This window comes from Apodemus sylvaticus, chromosome 8, assembly GCF_947179515.1.
Source record: "Apodemus sylvaticus chromosome 8, mApoSyl1.1, whole genome shotgun sequence".
Lineage (NCBI taxonomy): Eukaryota > Metazoa > Chordata > Mammalia > Rodentia > Muridae > Apodemus > Apodemus sylvaticus.
Genome location: NC_067479.1, coordinates 59,777,748 through 59,805,066, shown reverse-complemented (window position 1 = coordinate 59,805,066; position 27,319 = coordinate 59,777,748). Strand labels below are relative to the sequence as shown.

Sequence of the window (27,319 nt, the reverse complement as noted above, 5' to 3'; positions counted from 1 at the left end):
GCAACAAATAAAAAAACTAAAAGAAGGAAAGTTCAGGAGAAAGAGAGTGAAGTCAGCTTCTCAATTCTGAACTGCTTTCGTTTGGTTAAACAGAGAACACAGGGCTGAAATTTCTTCCACCAGGAAGAAAGTGAATCTAGCCAGAAGAGAGCATTGCATGTCAGTACTGTTGGACGTGTTTTGTCTTCTTACCTTGACTTCTCTGTTTTAATGAATTGTCTCAGGAATAAAAATCCCTCTGCATCCACTTGGTTCTTTTTCTGTCTTTGTTTTGGTTTCAGGTGGTCCCAAAGGCACCTTTCTTCCTGGTATCATCAGCAATAACAATAGCATCTGGGCATGTATACCTTGGGGTGATTTGGTCATCAGCATGGCAAATGATCAGAAGAGTATCTATCTATGACCAGATAGATACAACAGTGTCATTTCCAGGATTCCCTGGGCTCTGAGATCTGGTGATTTCCCTTAGACAGCATCCTCTGCCAAAGCTCTTAGAGCCTTTCTCCTTGCCAGGCGTCATTTTGGGAGACATACCTAGCATGTTTATTACTTGAAGAAAGCACAAGTTTAATTGATTGCTTGGTATGAGAGGTGACTCTGACTTTATAAACTAATACGAACTATAAAGCACATTAAGTTCCATCAGGTTTCATCACAGGGCAGTTGCTCCTGAAGCAATCATTGTGCTCCTGTGGGTCTGCTCGCTTAACCAGCAACTCCACGATCCTCTTGCTTTCTCCTCCTCCCAACTCCACTAGGAAGAGAGAACGCAGCTCCTTTTTATATTCTGCTCGTCTGAGAAAGGAAGTACGCACAATCAGATCTCACTTTGTACAGTAGCAGAGGATCAGGAAAAATGCCTTGCTCTGTGATCCATGTAGTTTATTTGTTTGTTCATTTTATGTGTATGGGTGTGTCTCAGTCAGGGTTTCTATTCCTGCACAAACACCATGACCAAGAAGCAAGTTGGGGAAGAAAGGGATTATTCAGCTTATACTTCCACATTGCAGTTCATCACTAATGGAAGTCAGGACTGGAACTCAAATAGATCAGGAAGCAGGAGCTGATGTAGAGGCCATGGAGGGATGTTCCTTACTGGCTTGCTTCCTCTGCCTTGCTCAGCCTGCTCTCTTATAGAACCCAAGAATACCAGCCTAGGCTTGATACCACCCACAAGGGGCCCTCCCTCCTTGATCATTAATTGAGAAAATGCCCCACAGCTGGATCTCATGGAGGCACTTTCTCAACTGAAGCTCCTTTCTCTGTGATAACTCTAGCCTGTGTGAAGTTGACACACAAAATCAGCCAGTACAGGGTGCTTTGTCTGCCTGTATGTCTATGCACCCTGTGTGTGGTTAGTGTCCCCCAGAGGCCAGGCTGGGCCTGGCAAATCAAACACAGATCATCATTCTTAGTGCAAGCATCTTTACCCTGGAGCTATCTTGCCAGTCTGATACATTTAAATACTTGGTTTAATTTCCTTATTCATTATTAGCCTATTTAAATGTCCTGTCTGTGATTCAGTCTTTGTGGAGTGTGTGTTGCTATAAATGTATTCCCTTACTTCAAGTTTGTCCCACCACTTGACTGGTCTTTTGTCCATAGCAGCCTTATTTATAATAGCCAGAAGCTGGAAAGAACCTAGATGTCCCTCAAAGGAGGAATGGATACAGAAAATGTGGTATATTTACACAATGGAATACTACTCAGCAATTAGAAACAATGAATTCACAAAATTTTTAGGCAAATGATTTGATCTGGAAAATATCATCCTAAGTGGGGTAACCCAATCACAAAAGAATACACATGGAATGCAATCTCTGATAAGTGGATATTAATTAGCCCAGAAGCTCTGAATACCCAAGGCACAAATCGCATAACAAATGACTCCCATGAAGAAGTATGGAGAGGGTCCTGATCCTGGAAAGGATTGATCTAGCATTGGAGGGGAATATAAGGACAGAGAAAAAGGAGGGAGGTGATTGGAGAATGGATGGAGAGAAGAAGGTTTATGGGACATATGTGGAGGGGGGATCTGGGAAAGGAGAAATCATTTGTGAATGTAAACAAAAGAATATAGAAAATAAAAATATTTTTAAAAAAAGAAAAAAATCATTTGCCTTGCTGTGGCATTGGTTGTAATGTCTCTCTTTTTTTCAGATTTGTTATTCAATTCACCTCTCTTTTACCCCTAGTTAATTTTGGCAAGAGTATATCAATTTTGTTGATCTTTCAAAACACATTGATAGGGTGATTTTTCTTTTTATTCCCCACCTTATTATTTTTCCACTCTGGTCTTTATCCCCCTTCCTTCTGAGAGCTGCAAGCGTAGTTTGTTCTTCTCCTGATTCCCTGAGATGTGAAGCTTTAACTAGTTTTCTAGTTACCTATGACTTATTCTTTGACTTGTTGGTTATTCAAAAGCACATAGTCCAATTTCCACCAACTTATGAATTTCCTGGTTTGTCTTCTAGGTTCTCATTTGGTTCTATTGTGACTAGAAGATGTACTTCCTCTACCTGAAGCTCTTAAGTCTTTTAGAGGGGGGTTGTATACTTTTGCTTGTTTTGCTTTGTTTTTATTTACAGAGACTTTGTTTTCAGTCTAATATTTACTGTATCTTAGAGACTGGAAAACATCACATGTTCTGCTAATGTTGAGTAAGATACCCTGTGCATGCTGGTTAGGTCCAATAGATTTTTGTTTCATTTTTGAGTCCAAGTCTCGTGTATACCAGGCTGCCGTCAAACTTACTATGTGGTCAAGGATGACCTACATCTGATCCTCCTGCCTCCCCTTTCCAAGTCTTGTTATAGCAAGCATGTGTCATTTTATCTAATTTTATGCTACCCTGGAAACTGGACTCAGGGTCTAATGCATGTTTAGCAAACACTCTAAAAGGTGAGCTATATTTACAATCTCAGAGTCCTCCTTTAGATTTCTTTTCTGTTTGGTTGTTTTATCTACCTTTGAAAGCAGGTGTCTGAAGTATCTTACGTTTCCTGTGTGGCTCAGTCTCCTTTAGATTCTGTCAAAGACTGCTTCATATAGTGAAACTCTCCAGTGTTCACACACAGACATCTATACATAAATACAGTAGCCTGTATTTCGGAGTGTTTGACCCTTTATCCTTAGTATACATCTTTCTTTGCATATAATAACAATGTTGTTACTGAAAATCTACAGAATAGCCCTTCCAACTCTATTTTAGTTACAATTTGCTTCTGCAATTGCCAATCTTAACTGTCAACTCAGATTAAAAGCTTCCTAGGTGATTGGTAAAGTGTACTTCTAGTGTGGCTATGGGGTCATTTCTAAGGTGAGTACATCAGGAGTGCTTTGCTTCAGTCAGCAATCTAACTCACTAATGGGTTAAAATTTAGAATTGACTATGGGAGGTAGTAGAACTGTGTAAGATACAGGCCACTGGAAAGTATGCCTTTGAAGGGTGTCATGTCCTTGACCCAGGTCTCTCTTACCCTCCCTTTGTGGCCTCCACAGGTGAGAGGGCTCTGCTGCCCAGAGACTACTCTTCATTGCCTCTGACCAAGGTGATGCAGTTGGAAGATCACAGATCTGAACCTTGGAAACCGTGAGTCTAAATAAATATTTGTTCCTTTTTAATCATTTTTCTCTTCTACTTGTCATAACAATAAGACTCTAACATACTGTTCTTCTACTGTGTCTATGGTGAAATTCTTTTGGGGGGGAGGGAAGTGTGGGAAAATAGCATATTTTTATTTCTTTTTATTTCTCTCTTTTCATTGAAAATAGATTGTTCTATACAATGTGTTTTGATTATTCTTCCCTCGCCACCCCGTGCCCCCCAGCTTCTCCCCACCTCCCCTTCTGATCTATACCCCTTCTGTCTCTCCATAGAAAACAAACAGGTTTCTAAAGAATAATTGTCATAGAAGTGTCAAGTTGGATACTAGGTGGTTTAAAGGGGAGCTGTTTCATTTTGTTTATCTGACCCTGATGATCTTTGACTGGGGAGTTTAATCCATTTATCTTCAAACAGTTACTAATACCCAGGATTCATTGTCACCTTGGTGTTGTTTGGTCCCCCTCTAGAGCTTATCCTCCACCTCCACCCCCTTTCTCCCTGCTTTCCTTTGTGTTCTGCAAACTTTTGTCATTGGGAGCTTTTATTTCCCTCTCAATTTCCTTTTATGAATAGCCATACCTCAGAGATATTGATGGTTCCGTTCCAGACCACTGCAATAAAGTGCACGTTGCAATAAAGAAAGTCACGTGGATTTTTTATTTCCCAATGCAAATAAAAATGATGTTTATACTTCGCTGGTAGTTTATTAAGTGTCAAACAGAATTGTGTCTTTAAAAAACCATACATGTGCCTTAATTAAAAAACACTTTGTGGCTCAAAAATACCAATGATCATCTAAGTCCTTAGCAAATTGTACTTGGTATTGCTCCTGGAAGATCCTGCGGTGGTGTTACTGGCTGATGGCTGGGCAGGGTTCTAGGCATGATCGAAGTTGAAGTAGCTGTGATAATTTCTTAAAATAAAACAACATACAACACACATCTTGGTTGCCAGACAGAGAAATCTGTCTTGAACCAGCCAGGAAACCCTCCCTGGAGGTCAGCTTTCACAGTGCTAGGATGTGCTGGTCAGGCTGCTATAGAAGGAAAGACACTGCCTGGGTATGGACCCAGCTGCCCCGCAAGCTGTGCCTACCGCTGCAACAACGGCATGGCTGCTTGTGGGATAACCAACTACTCTCTTGATTGGATTTGAGGCTTGCTCCACATGAGAGGACCATGCCTTGTTCTATAAAACATTGTCAAAGATCCAAGTCTAGGGAAACCATAGGCCTTGGGGGAGAGCCTCTTGATACAATTTTCTAAATAGTCATTTTGTCAAACTGCCTTCTAAATGTATGTGTTTACCTCCCTAGATATGTGCTATTCTCAAGCCTGGTCAGAGAATTGTCTCTGTCAGAGAATAAGCGCCCCCCCCCCCCCGAGAATGTTCACAATGGATGAAACCTCTATATCAACCCCACCCCACCCCATCACCAAAAGGCTCAGAAAAAAATTTGCAGGAGAGGAGGAAGAAAACAATGTAAGAGCCAGAGGATGGGGAAGAATGTTAGGAACTACTGTTGCTCGGTGAGAATATGACTATTGCACAAATGCACTCAGAGCAGCTGTGGCTACACACACAAGACCTGAATAAAATAAAATAAATTACAAATTCCTCTATGGAGCTCAAAGGGGCCCCTTAGGTTCTACCCCTAGCTGTGAAGCTACTGGCTTTTGCGGGCTGCTCCTGGATGGAGTCACTTTTTCTTTTTTTTTAAACTAAGCAGTCTTTAATGAAAGTCATGTATGAAATACCTCTGTTCCTGCACCTTCTCCCTCATTTCTTCCTGATATTTGTCCTTCTCCTCTCCTACTTGTTGGGACTTGGCTTTCCTCTCCAGGATCCTGCAGTCCTCGTCCAGCTTTAGCCTGGACATAGACAGTCGGGCCATGAACCTTTTTCTCACTGGACTCATTCAAGGTAGATGATGTATTTCTTCCCGGACAGTTGGACCACTTTGCCCTCTGCTGGCCTTTGTGGCGTTCTGAGGCGACCTGAACATTGCCGTTGTCCTTTTGAATGAGCACAGACGAAACACTACACTTCAGTCTCAGCGCTCTGAGAAACGGGGAGGCATGATCTTCCTCTGAATGTGTGAAGGTGCATTGAAATGCCGTTTGCCATTCTTGCTTCGGTCAGAAGTCACAGAGGGATTGAATTTCGTTTCGGCAGCTGTGATCCAGCAATGGCCGCACAAGGAAAGACGAGTATCGCATTTCTTTAAGAACGTGTCCAGTGGTAGGTTGAATGTGCCCCAGTGGACGAGCTCATGCGCTTGTGCATATAAAAAGCATATAAAGTGAATCCAGCGGGCTAAAAAGAAAACAGGGGGAAATGAATTTGGGAGGACAATGTGGTCTTAGGGAGAGTTGGAGGCAGGAAATGAGTGATGGATACACTCAAGATACATTTTATATATGTACGAAAATTTCAAAGAATAAATGTTGTTTCAAAAATGACAATGAAGTTTGCTATACCGATGGACTCCTATCAGGAAGAATTATTTCTGTTGTATGCCTTGCTATTTGAGAGCAATTTCCTCACAGAATTTATTTCAGAGTTGGGGCCAATTCTCTCAAACCCTGTCTCTACCTTCTGGTCTAAGTATAGAATGTTCTAAGTAAAAAATGTTCTACATCTTTTGCTGTCGCTTCAACCAACTCCATAGAAGTTCCACAAGGGGCAGACTCCTTCTCTGTCTGTCCATAATAAGTACCTCATCAGCCACTAAAGCTCTGTAGTGAGGTTATAGCAACAATTTAATCATCTCTTCAGATTGATTTCTAACTATAGGTATCCAGTTACTTTTTCCAATAAAGCTTTACCTTCTCTCCTGATGGTTGGTTTTGCTTATGCAGAATGAGTGTGTGTGTGTGTGTGTGTGTGTGTGTGTAAACTTGTGAGTGAAATTAAAAGGTATGATTTGATGATTAGCTTTCATTGTTAACTTGACACCTGGGAATCACCTGGAAGAGAGTCCCAATAAAGGATTGCCCACATTGAGTTGTCCGAGGGGCATGTCTGTGTGGGATTGTGTTAAATAAATTAATTGATGTGGGACTGTTCAGTCCACTGTGGGCAGCACCATTCCCTAAGTAGGGGCTTCTGAACAACGTAAGAGTGGAGAATTCATACACTTCTCTGCTCTTGACTATGGGTGTGACCTGACCAGCTGTTCGAAGTTCCACAATAATGTACTGAAACCTGAATTTGCAAGCCAAGTTAAGCCCTTTGTCACCCAAGTTGCTTTTTTTGTCAGAAATGAAACTAGGACAGCCTGTATATTCTATTGATAGTTCTTTGTGTTTGTGGTTGCAAGTCATAGCATGTATTAACATTATAGCTGACTATTTAACATCAATAGAATACAGAAATTCTATTCCCATATGCTCAGTCTACTGCCCTATCTTATTACATCTTTATGTAATATATACTCATTAACATAGATCTATAATTTGTTTTTGTCTTCTAAGTTTATTAGTACAAGAATTAAAAGTGAATGTGTGTGCCAAAATTACCATACTACAGTTTATTGTATGTGCGTATAAATTTATTCTCTCTCTCGAATTTGATTTGTGGGACTGTCTATCATCCATTTCTTCCTGCCAAAGGACTTCCTTCAGTGTTTCCTGCTCAGAAGTTCTTGCAGTAATTAACTCCTTTAGTTTTTGTTTACCCAAAGAAGCTTTAAGTTCTTTATTTTTGAAGGACACCTCTGGCTTGATTTCTAACACTTGTGAACAATACCCACCCTGTCTGGCCCTTAGGTTTCTTCTTTATGCTTTATCAAAACTCACTTACATGCGATGAGCTGTTGTCTTCTTGCCTTTAAAAAAAATCCCATTTTTGTCTTGGAACTTTAACTATCCGGGTCTCCTACTTTTTTCTCAATGAAATTCTTCGGTTTCTTGGATTTGCATGTCCAGTGTCTTAATCAGGGTTTCTATTCCTGCACAAACATCATGACCAAGAAGCAAGTTGGGAAGGAAAGGGTTTATTGAGCTTACACTTCCACACTGTTGTTCATCACTAAAGGAAGTCAGGACTGCAACCCAAGCAGGTCAGGAAGCAGGAACTGATGCAGAGGCCATGGAGGGATGTTCCTTACTGGCTTGCTTCCCCTGGCTTGCTCAGCCTGCTCTCTTATAGAACCCAAGAATACCAGCCCAGAGATGGCACCACCCACAAGGGGCCCTCCCCCCTTGATCACTAACTGAGAAAATGCCCCACAGCTAGATCTCATGGAGGCATTTCCTCAACTAAAACTCCTTTCTCTGTGATAACTCCAGCTTGTGTCAAGTTGACACACAAAACCAGCTAGTACATCCAGTTTTCCCTCCCTCAATTTAAGGAATTTCTGGCTATTATTGCATCAAATAAGTTCTTTGCTCCTTTCTTATCCTTCCGTAACTTTACTAATAATTCACTAAATTGAATTGCTTAGCAGCAGTATCCTACCAGCTCCAGCACCCTACCAGCTCCAGCACCCTACCAGCTCCAGCACCCTATCAGCTCCAGCATCCTATCAGCTCCAGCATCCTATCAGCTCCAGCACCCTACCAGCTCCAGCACCCTATCAGCTCCAGCATCCTATCAGCTCCAGCATCCTATCAGCTCCAGCACCCTATCAGCTCCAGCACCCTATCAGCTCCAGCACCCTATCAGCTCCAGCACCCTATCAGCTCCAGCACCCTACCAGCTCCAGCACCCTATCAGCTCCAGCATCCTATCAGCTCCAGCATCCTATCAGCTCCAGCACCCTATCAGCTCCAGCACCCTATCAGCTCCAGCACCCTACCAGCTTCAGCACCCTATCAGCTCCAGCACCCTATCAGATCCAGCACCCCATCAGCTCCAGCACCCTATCAGCTTTAGCACCCTACCAGCTTCAGCACCCTACCAGCTTCAGCACCCTACCAGCTGCAGCACCTTATCAGCTCCAGCACCCCATCAGCTCCAGCATCCTATCAGCTCCAGCATCCTACCAGCTCCAGCATCCTATCAGCATCCTATCAGCTCCAGCATCCTACCAGCTCCAGCATCCTATCAGCTCCAGCATCCTACCAGCTCCAGCATCCTATCAGCTCCAGCACCCTATCAGCTCCAGCACCCTATCAGCTCCAGCACCCTATCAGCTCCAGCACCCTACCAGCTTCAGCACCCTATCAGCTCCAGCACCCTATCAGATCCAGCACCCCATCAGCTCCAGCACCCTATCAGCTTCAGCACCCTACCAGCTTCAGCACCCTACCAGCTTCAGCACCCTACCAGCTCCAGCACCCTATCAGCTCCAGCACCCCATCAGCTCCAGCATTCTATCAGCTCCAGCATCCTACCAGCTCCAGCATCCTATCAGCATCCTATCAGCTCCAGCCATCCTACCAGCTCCAGCATCCTATCAGCTCCAGCATCCTACCAGCTCCAGCATCCTATCAGCTCCAGCATCCTATCAGCTCCAGCATCCTATCAGCTCCAGCATCCTATCAGCTCCAGCATCCTACCAGCTCCAGCATCCTATCAGCATCCTATCAGCTCCAGCATCCTACCAGCTCCAGCATCCTATCAGCATCCTATCAGCTCCAGCATCATATCAGCTCCAGCATCCTATCAGCTCCAGCATCCTACCAGCTCCAGCATGCTATCAGCTCCAGCATCCTATCAGCTCCAGCATCCTACCAGCTCCAGCATCCTACCAGCTCCAGCATCCTACCAGCTCCAGCATCCTATCAGCTCCTTAACTCTATTCACTCTTTCTTCCTTTCTCCTTTTTTTTGATGCTGATACACAATGGTTTTAGTCCATCGGTATGAAGTTCCTCATCTTTCCTCTTCCTGACCCATTCAGGTACTGGGACCCTTTCCAGAGACCTTCTTAGTTCAATTATGTTTCTTAGTTACAATTTGTAATTACAAAAAAACAGTTTGTTTGTATAGACTGTCCCTGCCCCTTGGCTAGTTTTCTCCTTTTGCTCATGCATGCTTCACCCAATAAGATTTACTCATCTGCATTCTCTTTTAATACTGGATTTTTTTTACCATAATTAAAAAATATTCATTAGGTGGTTCATCCATCTGCACCTCTTCCAGGTCAGGCTTTGTGGTTTAGTTTCTGTCTTTTCTTTATGCCATGATCCCCTGTTCCTTTGTGTGCCAGACCATGATGTCAGTGGTGATAATGAGTTTAGACTTTAGTCATTTGGAAAAACTGATAGCCCGCCCCTCTTAGACTTTATCAACTGGCTTCCTGCAGCAGGGGGTTAGATGGAGGTGAGGGTGGGATCACGCTAATCAATCAACCAAGGGACAGATTCTGGTGCCTCTCAAAACTTTTCTGACCAGCATCTGTTCTGGGGATGACTTGTGGTTTAGGTCCTCTCAAATTCCCTTAGCATGCTTCTAGAAAGCCTTTAATCTCTTGCTACTGAGGGCATCTGCCTGTGCAAATGCACTCCCAGTGTGCCACTGGGACCACATGGCTTGCAGTGACTACCAGTCCTGTGAGCTTCAGAGTCAGATAACATAGATGCAGTCCCCAGAATGGATGGAGCACTGAACACGGTTCCCTTTTTGTTTCTGCTTAAAGAGAGGTTACCTGGCAGAGGACGTTTCCTCTCAGTGGTCCTGGGTTAGAGAACATGGGAAGTAGGAGGCACAGATGAGTGTGCAAAAGGCTGCCATCTTTCTGGTCCTCATACCTGAAACCCCTTCCTGATTTGATGGGCTTATCTGAGGATGCTGAGACCTTGGCTGATCTCCAGAATTCTAAACGAGTGCTTTTCTCTCAGCTTGGTGTCTCTGTGGAAGAGAGCTTCACTTTCAGTGTTGTATTCTTTAATAGTGAGAATAAAATATTACATTTCCTATGAGAAGTGAGTCTCTATTTCATGGGTTTCTCTTCATCTTTCACCGGTCACACCCAAAGGCCTCAGCTTGGATCTCCCTCACATTTATCACATCTATATGTGATAAAGTTCCCTTTGACAGACTGCATCTGTGTCCTCCAGATTAAAGGGCATAGGACAGAGAAGTCAGGGGCGAGACTTGTGAGTCAGTATGTTTCAGGTGGAAAGCAAATGACTGAACTAATGAATGGGTGAGTGGATGGATGAATGAATGAATGAATGAATGAAAAGGTATTCAAATAACAGGACAAGAAATGTAATGAACCTAAGACAAGGAGTCAAGAATAGGTAAGTCAAGGCCCTAAGAGAAAGTGATAAAGACCAAGACAAATTCTACAGAGGCGCTCGCTCACAACGGATCAGGGAAAAAAAAATCACAATTCTATTTACATCTGACAAGGCCTGTGAGTGCCATAATTCACACATTTTTTATTTTAATTGACATGGAAATATGAGCACTGCCGCTCTAGAGTGCTTTAAAAATCAAATCTATAGCAAGCAAGTGGCTTACTAGGAGATTACTCGCCTGGGAAATGCTAAAACATGTTGACATAAAACAATAAACTTATTGGACTTTCACAGAGTCACATGAACAACTGCGTGCTGACCACGGAGTCCTGTTTTATTTCCCATTTCCTGGTGCTGAGAACTGAGACTCATTTAAGAAATGCTGTAGGGAAAGCGGGTGGGAGAAGAAAACAACCACGGTGCCCTCCGCATTGTCGCCTGGCATCGGTGATGGAACTGGGTCCCAGGGTTCCGGGCCACCTGGCTATGAGCACAGTCGCCCAGCTCTTGAACTGTTGGCCATAACTCTGCTACTTACCTGCTTACTTAATACATACTTAGCTTACTAAGCCTTCGGTGGCAGATTTCCTAATAGCTGGGAAGGAATAGATCTGGAGGTATGTGGGGGAGGGGGTGAAGGGGGAACTTGGTTTAACAGTGGCACGTTTTAGCATTAGTGGCCAGCATTATGACACTGCTCCCGAAAAGGCCCGAGTTATTAGCCTGATGTATGGAAAAGGTGACGTAAACACAGGGAAGCAAAAGCAATCACTCCAAGTCTAACAAAACACCAGGGACAGAAGAGCAGAGCTGGAAATAAGCACCTGAAGGCTCTGGAGCTCATAACACCTCTAAAGAGTCTTCGTTGCTGTTGTTTCAAATTTGGCTAACATTTGGCCTCTCTCATTAGAATGAAAATGTTATCTACAGTTGCTATCCCCCTTCCCTATTTCAAAATGTTTTTAAAGCATGATTTGAATACATTAGAGACACTTTTTTGGTTCTTGCAGGGGAAAAGTTCAAATGCAGGAGTCAACATAATAACGCCTACCCAGATATAACAAATGGGGCTGTCAGAGTGATTCTCACTTGAGACACCAACTGTAGCTAATATTCCTGGATATGCAGATGTTTTCTGTCTCTTTCTCTCAGACCAAGAAAAAAAAGGCATTTAACGGGAATAATGATAAATTGGTATTAATATGAAAAGACTCTGCCACACTGTGACAAAGCACTCTACAGGTCAAGGTTGGAAGCGCATGTGAGCAACAGAGCCCCTCACCTCTGCAGAGTGGTCTCGGGGAATTCATGAGCTGAATTCACTCTGTCTGAAGACCACACAACATTCTTTTTGCAAAGAGGAAGAAAATAAGACCCTGGACTGAACTAAAACTTCTTCTGTTGGGAGAGACAGGATTCCCTGTGGTGTCTGAAACACACTCCACTGTGCTGACACACATAGAAATTAAGGGCTCTGTAAAGAATCAATGTGCTCACACACGCCTGTCCAAGGGCTAAAAAGCATAAAGTGAATCCTGCCCTCTCTTTAGTCCCCTTGCCGGAGCCCACATCTGTGCTCAGCTGGTTACACTGTCCCTCTGCTTTCCCTCCTGGGATTCCATTCCCCGACCTTGACCTCGACAGTTACCTCCACATTTGTTTTCACATAGGATTTCCCAGCCCGTTGCCTTCTTGTACACTGGTGTGAATGACCTCAATCCGTGGAGAAACGTAAGGAAAACCTGCACGTAGTTTCTTCTGCACAAAGGAAGAAAAGATAGGAGGTAAAGGCTAATTGTCTGACGAGGCTTCTCCTGGATGAAGTGCTACTTCCCCGAAAACACTGGGGAAACCCTTACTTGAGTGGCTGTCAAGTAAGTGATCTCTGCAGACCCTGAGTCTGAAAACGTAAGGACAGCCTTTTATTGTGCTTCACAGAATTGACTTTGGACAAACAAGTTAGTTCCATGGCTGGAGGGTAGTTAACTTACCTGAAATTGCATACTATGATATCCCCTCTGCCCATGAACACACTGAGCTGGCTCGGCCTTGCTGATCTGTACCTTATAAGACTAGAAGTCAGAAACTCACAGAAAAGTCTTCAGCCATCTGGCTCTGAGTGGCCGCACACTTTTCCGTTGAAATGATTTAAGCAGTCAGCCTCCAAATTACGCTGATTGTGTTACAGAGCGTAACACAAACTAAACAGGAGATAGCCTCTCCTCTTTCTCCACCTTGATTTGCTTTTTTAATTCAGGATGATATAGCATAGGTGTTTGCTATTATCAAAGATTACCACATTTCCGCAATAGCGAGTCGGATTTCCCATAACATGGGCTCGAGATGGAATGGTGGATTGCTAGAGATGATCCGTTAGACAAGGAACACTGACTCGGGTGCAAGGTTGACAGGAACTGAAGAAAGCCAAGCTTGTAGCTGATCATATGAACATTCAGCCCACAGAAACCACACCACTCTTCACAATCTCTGACAAACCTGAACAGTCACTCAAATGTGCTTTCAGATGACAAGACTCCAGAATCAAGTGTATTACTAACAGTTCTGAGGTCTTTCCCTGGAGTCTATGGTTCCCCTTATGGGCACATCTTTGCTATACGGTCTTGTTTCATCCTGTCTCAGGCCTGTGATATCCCAACTGTTAATGCAGAAATAGTTCTTTCCAAGACCTCCCTGCCTCTTTCTCTTCCGGTGAACCTCGAATTGATTCCTTTCACATGGGGCAGTTTTACCTCAATGGCGCACAGCATTGGGCTTACAGCGAAAGGGCTGATGGGAAGCTCCAGCCCCTTTCAGTTTCCTGATGTCTGGGCCATTAGTTTTCACCCATTGCCTCTTGCTCAGACCCTGGTATGTTGAGGTCCCTCTACCACAAGGCAAAGATAGTCAACCACCCTTACCCTCAGCTGCAGTGACATCCAGGAAGGCTGTGACCAAATTCTGGCCACAGGGTCTAATAACCATGACGTTGAGTGTGCTACTAGGAGGACTAAATGGCAGGACTCAAGTAGAGCTCTGAGAATGGAGATCACCATGTAATAGGTACTAAATAAAGGTTGGCCGCTCTTAAATGTCCTTGAATATTTGAAGAGGATAAGAAGATAATTTGTGAAACTGCTGCATGAGTCTCCTAAAAATATAAATTTTATTACTCTGTTCCTTGAAGGTTCACAGAAAGTGAGCCCATGGTTTCTAGATGGTGTGGGAGACCCCTTGTCATTGACTCACCCATGACGTCCTTCTCACAAATGGTTCCCAAGATGACTCTGAAGAGGATTTCCTAGGACCTATGAGCAGAAAATAAAATTCCCAATCCCATAGCCTTTCACCAAATGTACCACGACCCTCCTCTTTATGACAGGGCCTGATCAAGCATCATTCCTATTTGCACTGAGAGTAGGAGTCAAGGCCTCACCAACACAAGTCTACAGTGAACTAATGGCAGGTCCGACAATTTAGAACAATGGTGACACGTGAGCTAGTCTTAATCACTTCATCACTTCAGTGCTCTCGGACTGGCGTGCTGAAAACCCACGTTCCCATTCTCCTTCCAACTGCCCAACTGATTGGCTGGATACTAACTGATAAAAAAAAATTAGACTGCACATAAAAAGTGGCTGACTAACCACACTGCCTTCTTCACAACTCATTTACACCATAATCGACAAGGACTTATTTTTTGTCTGTGACTCTTGTCTCTAAATGCAGGTTTCTGACAGCAATCTAACCATTATTTAGAGTGATCGGTGATAGCCGTGTATGGAAGCCCCCACTATCTGTGCCTAGAGAAACAACAAGAGCAAAATGCTTACACACGTTCACAAGCTTTCCCTCTCTCTGGTCTTTCCAATCTTTCCATAATGTACACAGCACATTCTATTGAAGAAATTAGCTAATTAATGTTGACAGAACTGTAGATGTTTGGTACGATACAAGGACTGAAGATGATGTCAGGGCATCAAGGTACTGGGGACACTGATTAGAGTCTCACTCAGACCCATAACAAGCTCTCCAGATCTTGACACATCAGCATAATTTATCAATAAGACAATGACCCCCCCCAAAAAAAAACAAAATTTCACACTTATGTAGGGATGATGGGTCTTCTCTGCATCTAAATGTGCACCAAATAAAACCTCTCTCTCTCTCTCTCTCTCTCTGTGTGTGTGTGTGTGTGTCTGTGTGTCTGTGTGTGTGTGTGTGTGTGTGTGCGCACGCACGCGCGCGCATGAAGAGCCATGGGACAGAAGTGTTCTTCAAGGCTAGGTCAACACTCCTGCAACTCATTTATCAAAAGACACATGTTCATTGACTTCAGGAAACACCGGTTCTGGGTGAAAAAAGAAAAGACTATTCATTTCCCCATCTCACTAGGAAAGGTCACTTTAAAACCCATGAGCCAGAAGGAGCAGGCGGAGGACAAGAGACTCAATTGTCTTCCTCATCCATTAACTTCTCCTGTTTATCCTGTGAGTAATTCTCAGATTCTACAAAACCCTCAATAGTTATTTCTGAACATCCCAGCGGTGAAATGAACTCTTAGTTAATGGTCAGATTAGGAAACTGAAGGAAATTGGAGAGATGGTTCAGTGGTCAGGGATGCATACTCCACTTACAGAGGACCCTAGTTTGACTCCCAGAACCCACATGAAAGACAATTATCTGCAGCTCCAGCTCCAGGGATCAGATGCCCTCTCCAGGCTTCTGTGTGTAACTGCGCGTGTGGCATACACACACTCTCTCTCTCTTTCTCTCTCTCTCTCTCTCTCTCTCTCTCTCTCACACACACACACACACACACACACACTCTCTCTCTCTTTCTCTCTCTCTCTCACACACACACACACAAATAAAATATAAAAAAAATCTTCAAAAAGAAATAGATTGTTTGCTTTTACTTTTACTTTTTTATAATAAAAAGAAGGTATGAGGCCCCAGAAAACTTTAAAATCCCAATTTAGAGGCTGTTTAGACATCAAGGTGTAGTACGTTTATTTAATTGGCATTTGCTGGACACCTGTTGAATGAAGAGTACTTTAAAAGCATAACAAGATGGTTAAGATACAACCCCACCCCAATGAGACATTTCCTTCCAACAGGGTGACAATCTGGTGGGACAGCTGGGAAGCTGCGGGAAGAACATGCCCAGGTGAGCTTGGAGATTCCTGGGTTCCAAGCCTTTCCTGGTTCAGACGCATAAGGCCGATTCCCACTCAGTAACTTGCTTATGTCTGCTGTGAACAGAATTAAGACGTTGAGTTTCTTCCCAGGGTTACCACGAGGAATGAATGAGATGCTGGGTGAAGAAACTTTGGAAAACAGTTTCTCAAGGGCTTGGAAGATAGCTTTGCTGTGAAGTGATTGCCCTGATATCTTGAAAACCTGAATTTGACCCTCCACAACGACCCTTTCAAAATTTGAGGTATGGCAGGCACCCCTAATTCCAGACTGTGGGAATTAAAGGCAGGCAGATCTCTGAGTCTGAGGCCAGATTAGTCTATGTAGCAAGTTACAGGGCATCCAAGGTTACATTGTGAACATCTGTCTCAAAACAAAGCAAAACAAAACAAGACGAAACAAAAGCTGAATAGGAACAAGGGGAAGGCTGGATGTGATGATACCAGAACTGAGGAGGAAAGATAACCCTTGGGTTAGGATGGCCAGGCATCCTATGCAAATCAGCTCCATCCAGGCCTGTGAGAGACACTGTCTCAAAAGGGCAAGGCAGGAAGCATGCGAGGAACAATACTTAAAGTTGTCCCTTAGCCCCCACATGCACACATGTGCACCCATCCAAACATGCACACACGGGGGGAGGGGGAGCAGAGAGACAGACAGACAGGCAGACACCAACACAGAGACTCAGAGAGATGGAGTCAGAGAGATAAAAACAGATTACCAAATGATACAAACAAAAGATGCTACCATTGTTGCTGATAAAGTCTTCATTTTTAAGACTCTTTAAAAGGCACTGCCAATGTGTTTTGATTTTTCTTATGGCTTCTGTCTTTGACTCTGGGTGCATCTGAATATGAGACAGCTGAGGGCCATGAAGCAGGGATAAATAATTTTGCCTGAGACCATTTCCCTCCTGACTTGTGTGAGTTTGAGAACCAGCCCATCTTCTGTCCTCGGCTTCTCTTTCATGAACTTGCCTTTCATTTCAAGAGTTAAAGAACTTACAAGTCATCTGTTTGGGTCCCTGGAGAAACTTCAACAAGGTGTTTTGAGGAAGAAAATGTTTGTGTCATTTTCTTCTAAATGTCTTTTTCCTGAAAACGGAGAAGATTTGTCTCAAGGACATCACACTGATTGTTTACATAACTCAAAAAAATGTAATGGGGGTGAGTAGACTTATTAATTCGGTGGTTCATTGAAATTCCACAAACATCCTATGTCACTTATTCAAATCTACACGCTTGATTGATTTCTCTGGACATTTGGTTTTCCTGTTTCTTAAATAAAATTAAGGATTAGGCTACATCAAGGCAATTCCATTTCAACTTTGCTTTCTTATTTTCTATTTTGTTTTTGTTTTTGTTTTGAGACAAGATATCTCTATAGAGCCCTGGCTGTCCTGGAACTCAGTATGTAGACCAAGCTGGCCGTGAACTCACAGAGATCCACCTGACTCTGCCTCCTGAGTGCTGAGGATTGCAGGCGTGAGTCACTATATCCAACTCCAGCTTTTGTTTTCAGCTGTTATCTTTGTTCTTTATTTGAACTCATCAAGTGATGTGGTGCCTTGCAAAGAATAGGCAGGTGCTCATGATTTCCATTTTCATGGCCGTCCCTTCTTAACCGTGATGTCAACCAGAGTCTAGAAATACTACATGGAAGATTCCAGAAATAAACATTACATATGTTTTAAATGGTAAGTGTTTTAGAACTTAAGAAATCTCACATCATTCTGCTTCATCCTGCCCAACACGTGAGTGATGCTTTGTCCCACATTTGCACACTGTACACACTAGTCGACTGTCAGTCATCTCTCGGCTATCTGGGTTATCATATTGATTGTTCATGATACAGTGTTTGTATTCAAGTAATCGTTTTTCCCCAAAAACACAAGAGCAGCAGTCCAAAGCAGGCGCCCGAGAATGAAATGTATAAGGATGATGAACTAGTGTGGTGCAATGGTGGGCATACAAAAAAAAGAGATAGCAAACACAGAGATTGATGCTATGTGCTGTTTTAAGCATCTGCTGAAGGGCTCAGAACAAATCCTCCAAGGGTATGGAAGATGACTGCATTCTTCAGCAGGACATTTCAGACTCAGTCCCTGACTCTTGTCTTTCCTCTTCATAGCCCTCACGTTATAGGGCAGAAAAGTCCGCATAACTGCAATGGCTGCTGTATTCCCATTACCGCACACACTTTCCTGTGTGTGCCATCTTTATGTTCCCTGCCTGCAGTTCCCTCCCCAACTACATTCAACTGTTAAGATCTTTTAGCAGCCAAGTACCTTCCCCACTGGGTCCTTCATCAAGACCCCAACCATTCCCCCTTTCTAATCCTCCTCGACTTCTGCCTAATTTAATGTCCTCCTGAAGATGTAGCCCATGTCTTCACGGCACTAAGCAGGTAGAATCCTGGAGGTCATTCTTGTCCTACTTTTCTTCGACTCAGAGGTGACTCCCTCCTTATGTAGAGAAATGTTTCCATCAAGGGGAAAGGAAATCCATTACTTTGAGTAAGTGAGGTCAAAGATAACCTAAGTTCAAAAAATGTGTTAAAGAGGGTAGAGGAGTGGATGGAGAGACTGGTAAGAAGTCCTGTTGTTTCTGGGGTTCAAGGGCAATCTACGAGCCCATCAGGGCTCTGATCTGGAACCTGTCTGGTGCAGGTCAGAGTGGAAAGAAGGACTTATGTGTACAGACCCAACTTGCTAGTCCCTTGAGGCTGCCAGTCAGACCAGTGTGAAGAGTTAGAAGGGCTCAATTTGGGGAAGGGAGTGAGGCAGATTTACCCTCCCCCCAGGAGCCACTCTGGTCAGTGCCCATATTCAACAGTGGCACCATGAGGCAGCAAGGAGTAACCGCAGGGCAAGGGCAATGACTGGCAACCAATGGACAATCCCCCTATAGGCAGTGGGCATTAGGGGGATCTTTACCAGAGGAACTTTGAAAGGTTCTGTAGAGAGGAAAAGGATTCTTAGAAATCCTGTGAGGTTGGCCTTCTGATGAGGTCAGTGGGAGGTGGGGAGAGACTGTGAGGGACAGTTAACTTAATCGGATTAACTGATTGTGGAAGAGTCTTTATGATACTGGCAGCTGCTGAAGGACCAAGCCCATTCTTATCCTGGTGCTTGAGGCAAGAACATTAAATGAAAAAAAATGTTTACTTTGTATTTATTTGAAGACCATAGACCCTGGAGGAAAAAGAAAAAGATTGAATCACTTTCGGAGACTGTCCCCAATGTCATTCACTTGACTTGGAACATGGACGCCTGTTTTGCCTTTCGTTGGATGCGCACACACACCAAAATGTTAGCTAGTTGGCTGCCATGGTTATTTTCCACGAAGGGCTGGGAGCTAAGCTAACCTTGTTGCATTCTTCAGTGTTTATTCAAGATGTACTTGCCATTCTCTGAAGACCTTTCCTGTGAGGTCACCCCTGACCTGCTAAAAGTTCCCAAGCACTTTTCCAGAGAGACCACCTCCAGGCTGGTCCTCAGCCTCTGCTGACCTTCGCTCCTGCAGTAGCGAGTGGTCCATCCTTCATCCACTACAGTGATACCACAGTGTGCACATCACATCCCTCCCAAAGAGTTAACTTTCACTCAGGATGCCATGGTTTTAGAACATAATCCCTTCTTTTCCCTGCATTTCATACATGTGAGCATCAACTGATGGCCTCAGTCTCGGGAAAAGCCATTTCTAGAAGACGAGAGGAGTGGGGCTTGAATTATAGAACATATCGTCATCCCCTCATGCATGATAAATAGCTGTTATGGTCATTTATCGTTCCCACGTTCCAAAGTCTAAAACTGCTTTACAGATGTTCTGTAGCCCAGCCTCCCAACATCTGCACAAGGAAGCCTGGGTGCACCGTTACCAGCTCCATTTTGCAAATGAGAATAGTTACAGGAGGCCCAAGGGGCACTGACTTGACATTTTTAGGACGTTGTGATTATACTTTATTAGCCTTTACTCGTAGCATGAGGGAGCAGCAGGTAAGCAGCATGTGTCAGTGTCCGGCACAAGTCGTTCTATAAAGTCAAAAAGGGCTGGAAACAGAACCCAAGAGTTTAGGACTTCTTAGCTCAAGTTGCATTCATTATTTTCCTAAGGGAAGGGGCACACACATCATCACGGGTTTGTAGCTGTGCCCAGGAAGGCAGTAGCATCCACAGTTGCACAAGCCTAGACAATGCAGCCACGTGGGTTTTTTTTCTCTCTCTCTCTCTTTGTTTTTTTTTGTTTGTTTGTTTGTTTGTTTGTTTTTCCTATTTCCAAGGAGCAAAGCACCACACTCTGCCCTCTGAGTTCTTGGGAGGCTGACCTCAGTCTAGGGTGCTGCCTGAAAGACGTGGTTCCTCCAGAGGGTCCATTTGTCTTCTGGGCCTCTAAGGTCTCTAAGGACTATGAAGTAGGACTGTACTCTTGCTACATATCACTGGGGTCTATCCAACTAGGATTCAGGGGGGGGGGGAAAGGTAATATAACGTTACGCTGCGATTCCATATCAACACTTCATAGTTAGACTTTCTCTTTCTTTTCCCCCTCTCTCTAAATGAAGTCTATTACCTTGAGGTATCTCCTGAGATGCTCTTATCTGCTGTCTAGATGAGCACTGAGTACTTAAAGGGCTGGCTTGGGTTGCACTGTGCAGATGGTTGGAAAACCACATTAACCTATGTCCCGAGGTGAAATAGTGAAGTTGCCCTGGAGGCGTTGGGGAAAAAGCCCCTTTCTAATTATTTCCCTCTGCCCTCCCCCTCCCGGTGATCAGTGCTCACACTGCTCACCACCTGGAGAACCAACCGGAGAAGCATTTCCGAGGAGGCTGCCTTCTGCCACGTCCCTACACCATGAACCTGTCCAGTCCAGGCCATCTCTGCAGGACAGGCCTTCTCATATCCACAAGGGAAGGCGGAAGGTCCCACCACAGATTGGAGAAAAGTCCCAGGCACTTGGTTACTCTGATCTTACCCTGATTCTAGATGTCATGGCAGACTTCAGCAGGGCAGTAAGAGCTCAGGTTCTGGGTCTGTGCCACTACTTTCTAAGGGTCAGTGTGGGTCTGGGATTGAAGAAGCCATTTGTTTTCTCCCAGATCTACAGTCTGCTGTTGGAGTTTGAATGCTGACTGTCACCCCAAGGCCTGTGGATTAAAAGCCGGTGCTACTGGCAGGCAGTAGAACCAATAGGAGACTGACTCTAGGAGGCAGTTCTTGGCCTACTGGGAGTGTGCTCTTGAGGGAGACTGTGGACCCTCAGCCCCTTCCTCCTGTTCTCTGGAAACGTGGTGAGTGGTTTGCATCACCACACAGTCCCTGGCAGTCCAATACCAGCCATGGACCTGGTCCTCCAAAACCATAAGCCCAAGCCAGCCTTTTCTCTATAAGCTCATGCCCTCTAGCATGCTACAACAGAGACAAGGCTAAGACCCCTGCCCTCAGGCCAGGTACCACTGTGTGGGGCAGCACTCTCATGGCCAGTCCATAATCTGAACAAGAGTCTTAGCTAAATTCAGACACCTTTTACACAGCATGAAAACACTGTGTTCTTTTACTCTGGAGTCCAGCTAGGCATCATCACAGGGCTGTCCTTAGAAGCCATACTCAGAACTGTTTTTATTAAGTTCTAAATGTGAATTCTTAAAGATTAAATCCTTCCAATAGCTTCATTTCCATTGTTGTTTTAAACCATCTCTGCTGATTTAATTGATCTTTAATCTATCTCCTTTAGTCTTCCTAACTCATCTTAAAATCTTCTCTCCTCCCCCCACCCCTTTTCTTTGAGAATTTCATTTATGAGCACTGTATTTACACATGCCCACCCTCCCTCTCTCCTCCAAGTCCTGCCAAGTTCCCCACCCCCACCCTCCCACTACAGAATGCTCTCTCCTGGTCAACATTTTCTAGCAGAGAAAAGCATTAGGGGTTTTTGAAGTAATGAGGGGGGTAGGGGAGTATTTATTTCCAGCCTTGGTTTCTACCTCCCCTTCCATCTTCCAAATGCCTGCTCGCTCTGCACCCTGCTCTCTGCTGGGCTAAGACTGGCGTAACCCAAAGAACGGGTGGAGTATTCCTCCAGGGGAATGGTAGCTCCTGCCAGCAAGGACGCAGAAACTTGCTACCTGGCTCTGTTAGGCATTAGCCAAGCCTCCCGTCATTTGTGGTAATCAGAAGGAAATAGTTTTCTGCTCTCCAGTGGAACAGGATTTTTAATGGAAGCCAACAATGGTTTCATCACTGCACCCTGGAGCACACATTTCAGAAAAATTCCCTCTTGTTCTTTGTGAGTTGCAAAACAAATACCAAAGGTCAAGTGCTTCATTTTCTGGCAGTCTTAGCACCCAGGTCCTGTTGGCCTGTACTTATTCACCAGGCTTTAAGTGAGGGGGAGACTTTCTAACTTGGAAAGTTAGAGTAGCCAGCTTTGATTTCTTATGACATGCTGTTAAGAATGTTTATATGATACTTTAAAAAAAAAAACAGAAAGCAATTTAATGAACATGCTTTATGCCTGATGAGAAAAACTTTTCTAGTCCACAGCTCCCAACAGGAATCCCCTTATGTCATGTTCATAATGAGAAGCCATTCATGATATATGGGTCCAAATAGATGTCTACCATCCCTGACAGTCCCTCTCACCACACACCATTGTCCCCTTGGTATTGCCTCTGGTGGTCCAGTGGCTCACAAAAATTCTAGGTCATTAGTCATGCAAAGACTTTACTTTTCCTAAGATGCATATAATGGTGGCTTGGAAATGTTTTGCTAAAACTTCCTCATGACAACATTTGACATCTTGGTAGCATCAAACAAGCAAAGATCTCTGTATAGCTTTGATGGGTTGTCTGACACTCTACCATTGAAACAAAGAAGGATCTGGAATCTTTCTGTGTAAGAAATCGTATTGGAGAACATGGGCTTCTTGGGGTTCTCAGAATCATGGGCTTGATTCTGTCCACAAAGATGCTCAACGAAGAGCTAAAAAGCACTCCTCACTGGTTAGCAGGTTAATTCAGCAGTCCTCTTGTCTACCTCAGCCTACAGGAGCAAAGCTGGGGAGAGAGTTGGAGGCAAACATAATGGCCGTGGAGAGCTGAGCCTTAGCTCCAGGAATCCCTGGTAAGAGATGTTGATATGTTGTCTCAGAGGTAAACCATTCACACTGTAGCAATGCACATGCTAGGAGTGAGTATAGATTTAAAAGGCAACCCATTTTGAAATCTTGTTCCCTAATATGTGCTACCTCAGTGACCTTAGGCAAACTCCTAGCTTCTCTTCAGCTCCCAAATCTTTTAAATAAGTTTATAATAGGAACCTCTGTCTCGTGGGATTATTTTAAGGATTCATTGTAATAATGGTCATCGAGGTGTCTAGCACACGGGGTTTGGCCCTTGTCGAGTGCAAAAAAAAAAAATCACAATAAAAGAAACAGCTGATTGAATTTAAATGTCAATCCTAAGATCATTCACCGGAGCCCTCCTAGGGATCCTAACTCAGTTTCCTCATCTGAAGTAATCAGGAAGGCTGCGCCTGCCCAAGGTGCGAAGCGGGAAACGTCCTAGAGGGACGGGAAAGCTTCGCTGCTCAGGTGCAATATTAAGTTGTTCTTATTAGAATAAGCTCCCCGAACTGCATGGGGACAGAACCAAATCCAATCCACCTTCAGCAGGGCAAGAAGCAATCGCTGTTCCCAGCCAGAGCAATACATAATTCAGCAACGGGAGATGCCAGACTTCTCTGATCTTCCCCTTCCAGCAATGGCTCCTGCTCACAGGCTCCAGAACCATACGTGGCATATACTCCCTGGAAAGGGAGGCGGAAACACCCTAAAACCAGAAAGGCACGGGTATTATAGCAATGGTTTGCCCTAACAAAAGTCCCTCGTGATTTCTTCCTGGACTTGAATCCCTTACCGCTGGGTCTCCAATGCCTAAATCTTGTTACCAGAAGGGCCTGTTACTGGAAGGGCTCTTAGACTCCTCACCTCGACAACAGCTCTCTCACTCTTTGTCCAGCATCTATTTTTGTTTTGGGTTTTGTTGTTGTTGTTGTTCATTTGTTTTTATTGTTATTTTGTTTTGTCTTTCATTAAACTGTCACAACTGTCTTCTCAGTTGGTGCTAACATTCCCAATTCACAGATAAGGACTGGGAATGTCCAAGTGGCTTGTCTCACACCATGTCACTAATAGGTGGCATGCCTAAAATTGAACCTAGATATGCTCCTGCCCACTCTGTGGTGCATTTCACTCTGAATATTTTCCCCATACTTTCTATAATAGCACTAGAATTAAAGACATTGAGTAGATGGCTAGTAAAGTAATGTGTGTGTGTGTGTGTGTGTGTGTGTGTGTGTGTGTGTGTGTGTGATGTGGTCAACCTCAGAGTCATTCCTTAGGACACTGTCCATCTTGGTTTTTAACAGAGGACCTCTCACTGGCCTAGAAGAGTTCACTGGTTTGGCTAAGTTGACCAGCCAGCAGGGACCTTTGGTCTCTGCTCCCCAGCACGACTGGCTCCTAGTGCCCTTCCTGGCTTTGTCTGTGAGTACTGAGGGGACAAGCTCAGGGAGTGTGCTCATGAAATAAGCGCTTGACCTACTGTCTCCCCAGGTCACTCCTCAATTGATTTTGTTGACAAAAGAGATGTGGCCAGGATTTAGCAATACAGGGTGGGAGTGACTCCAGTCAGAACCTAAACATCTTTTATTTTTTATTTTCATTCTCTAAATTGTTCTCCCTAGAGCAAGCTTTCCAGTTATAGCAATGCTATACAAATTTAAGTGTGAATATTTAAGTTTAAAAAGACACTTGGTTGATCTAAAGAAATGTATGGAGTATAGTCTGTATATCATGAAAGCTGGACCAGTGAAGTGGCTTGGCTGTAAGGGTGCTTTGCTGCTTCCCAGAACTACTGCTTGAATCTGGGCTCCAGACCACACCGTGGGAGGAAAGGGCCCACTCTCACAAGTTGCCCTCTGACCTTCACTCGTGGGCCTTAGCATGCATACACACACACACACACACACACACACACACACGTGTGCACACACAGTAATAATTTTTTTAATTGAATAGGAATCATTTGAATGAATAGACAAGCAGGCTGTGGTTCTCAAGGTTGATTAAAATGAAATTCTCTCTTTAAAATAAAAACAACTGGGAATGTTGTAAGTGAAGGTTGGGCATCACAGCTCATGGTCTGTGAGGACAGACAGAAGTCCACAGGAGTGGCCCAAGGAACTAGAGAGAGAAGCCTCAGAGGAGGCTGGGAGGATTAAGCAGCTGCTAGCTGGACTCAGAAGAGCTGAGCTCTTGGTCATGTGACTACAGGGGGGGCACCAAAGAGAGCTACAGTCACCTGCAAGCCTCCAGGGACAGGAGCAGCCTCAGGTGCCTGAGGAGAGTGCAGGGTAGCAGGAAAGATGAAAGGCCTGGATAAATATAAAGACCCAGAGGCTGGGTTTCAGACAAGCCCTACGTGAAGGCAATAAGCAGGAAGAGAGAGTGCCCCGGGCACCATGGGGAGAGCTCTGAATCAGGGAGTCAAGAGACCTTTCTTTGGTTCTGACTCTGCTGTCTGTGTGGCCCAGGTCAAGACTCTTCCTGGGGTTCAACCCTCTCACCTTAAAATGCCCCTTCCAGGCACCCATACTTTGTTCTTTAATGCAGACATTAGCAAAATTTCCTGTTCAGTTTATCTGAAATACAGTTTCAAAGGGACAGCATGTTTTCCTCCAAAAATCCTTTTCTCTCACTGTATTTCCCTCTGATGAGAATTGAGTCTATTCATAGAAAAACACACACACACACACACACTCATTCACAATCACATCTAGAATCACTTGACTGTTAATATAATCCCAGGCAAATGTTGGCTATAAATATCAAACGCGAACGGGGTCAGAGTCTCTGGTGGACATGGAGGAATGTGCCTCGTGGGTGGTGCAGAAGCCACTTTTCCAGAGACGTGCAGGAAACTTAACCACCCGTCTACCTCTGAGGCTCACAAACTCTTCCCACCCAGATGCACAAGCCCCACTTACCTTCTGAGGAATTTACCCAGCCTCTCGGCTGAGTTCTTCGACTTTCGATGTTGGGGACCATTGTGTCCCATAAAATCTCAGTGCTTCTCTCTGGAGAAGTTCAAAGGCTGAAAGGCCGGGTCCCCAATTTTTGCCTTGGTAAAGGGAAGCTTTTATGAGACTTATCCAAAACAGTTTGGATCTGTGTGCGAGCCACAGCAGGGTGATGGTGGTGTTGAGGTGACCTACTGGAAAGGAAGAACATAAACCTAAAACAGCTGAGCATCCACTGTTACCTATGCATAGAAACGTTTAAAAGGATCTGGTCTCAGATACTTGCGGTCCAGCTCACAGGACTAGCTGTCCTGAAGGGAACGCAGGAACAGAGAACACAAGGCAGGGGCCTCTGTGTACACTGACTCCAGACGGACAGACCATGGACACCTTTGCCCTTCTTCATGCGCTAAATGGTTCATTGCAATTACCTACATGAAAATTACATTGTTTTATAAGTCATCTAGTAATGATTTGCCATATCCAGGAGGGGCCGGTGGTAAGAGTGCATACTCTGAAAGCAAGAGGATCTGAGTTCAAATCCCCAACACCTACATAAGAAGGTGAGATGGTTGTGTGTGTGTGAGGGAGGTGGAAAGTGTTGGATCTCAAAAACTCATCCATCCATAATAGGCGAGGTGGCCATCCAGCCTCACCTAAATGGTGAGTTTCAGGTCCTAGGAGATAATTCCCTGCTCTGGCCTCTGAACGAGTGCTAACAGGTTCGGGCACCCATATGTGACATGCATACAACAGATGCACATGCATGTGCATAAACAACTAAAAAAAAAGTATGCTAGAAGGTATGTGTAAGCTATATGTGACTAATACACGGTTTTAAAGGCGACATCCTGATTTTGGTAATTTAAGGTGTCCTAGAATTACATACTGAGGGACAGCCGTGTGATTGGACTCAAAAATAAATGATTGCCATTTAAGAGGACCTGTCTTTGCATTTCCCTACCCCAACCCGTTCTCTAGACCTCAGGCAAAGCTTTCTTTCTGGAACACAAATTTAGCCACAACACTTCCCTGCTGGCTACACCAGCTCTCCCCACAGAACGGATCTGCCTTCTTCAATATGTGGCGCAGGTCACCCAGAATGTGGCTTCTGATTATCTCTGGGGGGGTGAAGTTTGTGTCATTCTCCTTTTCCTCTGGTCTTCTGTGTGTGCCCTGATGTGTGCACTGTCACCAAAGTGTTAGGGACCATCCGAGCACTCCTTCCCCAGCATCGTCTCTC

General features: G+C 44.3%; 1 pseudogene; it reads right to left on the bottom strand.

Moving 5' to 3' along the window:
* Positions 1-632: 632 nt before the first annotated feature.
* On the bottom strand, positions 633-26,104 carry LOC127690689 (60S ribosomal protein L26-like 1; annotated as a pseudogene).
* Positions 26,105-27,319: the final 1,215 nt, after the last annotated feature.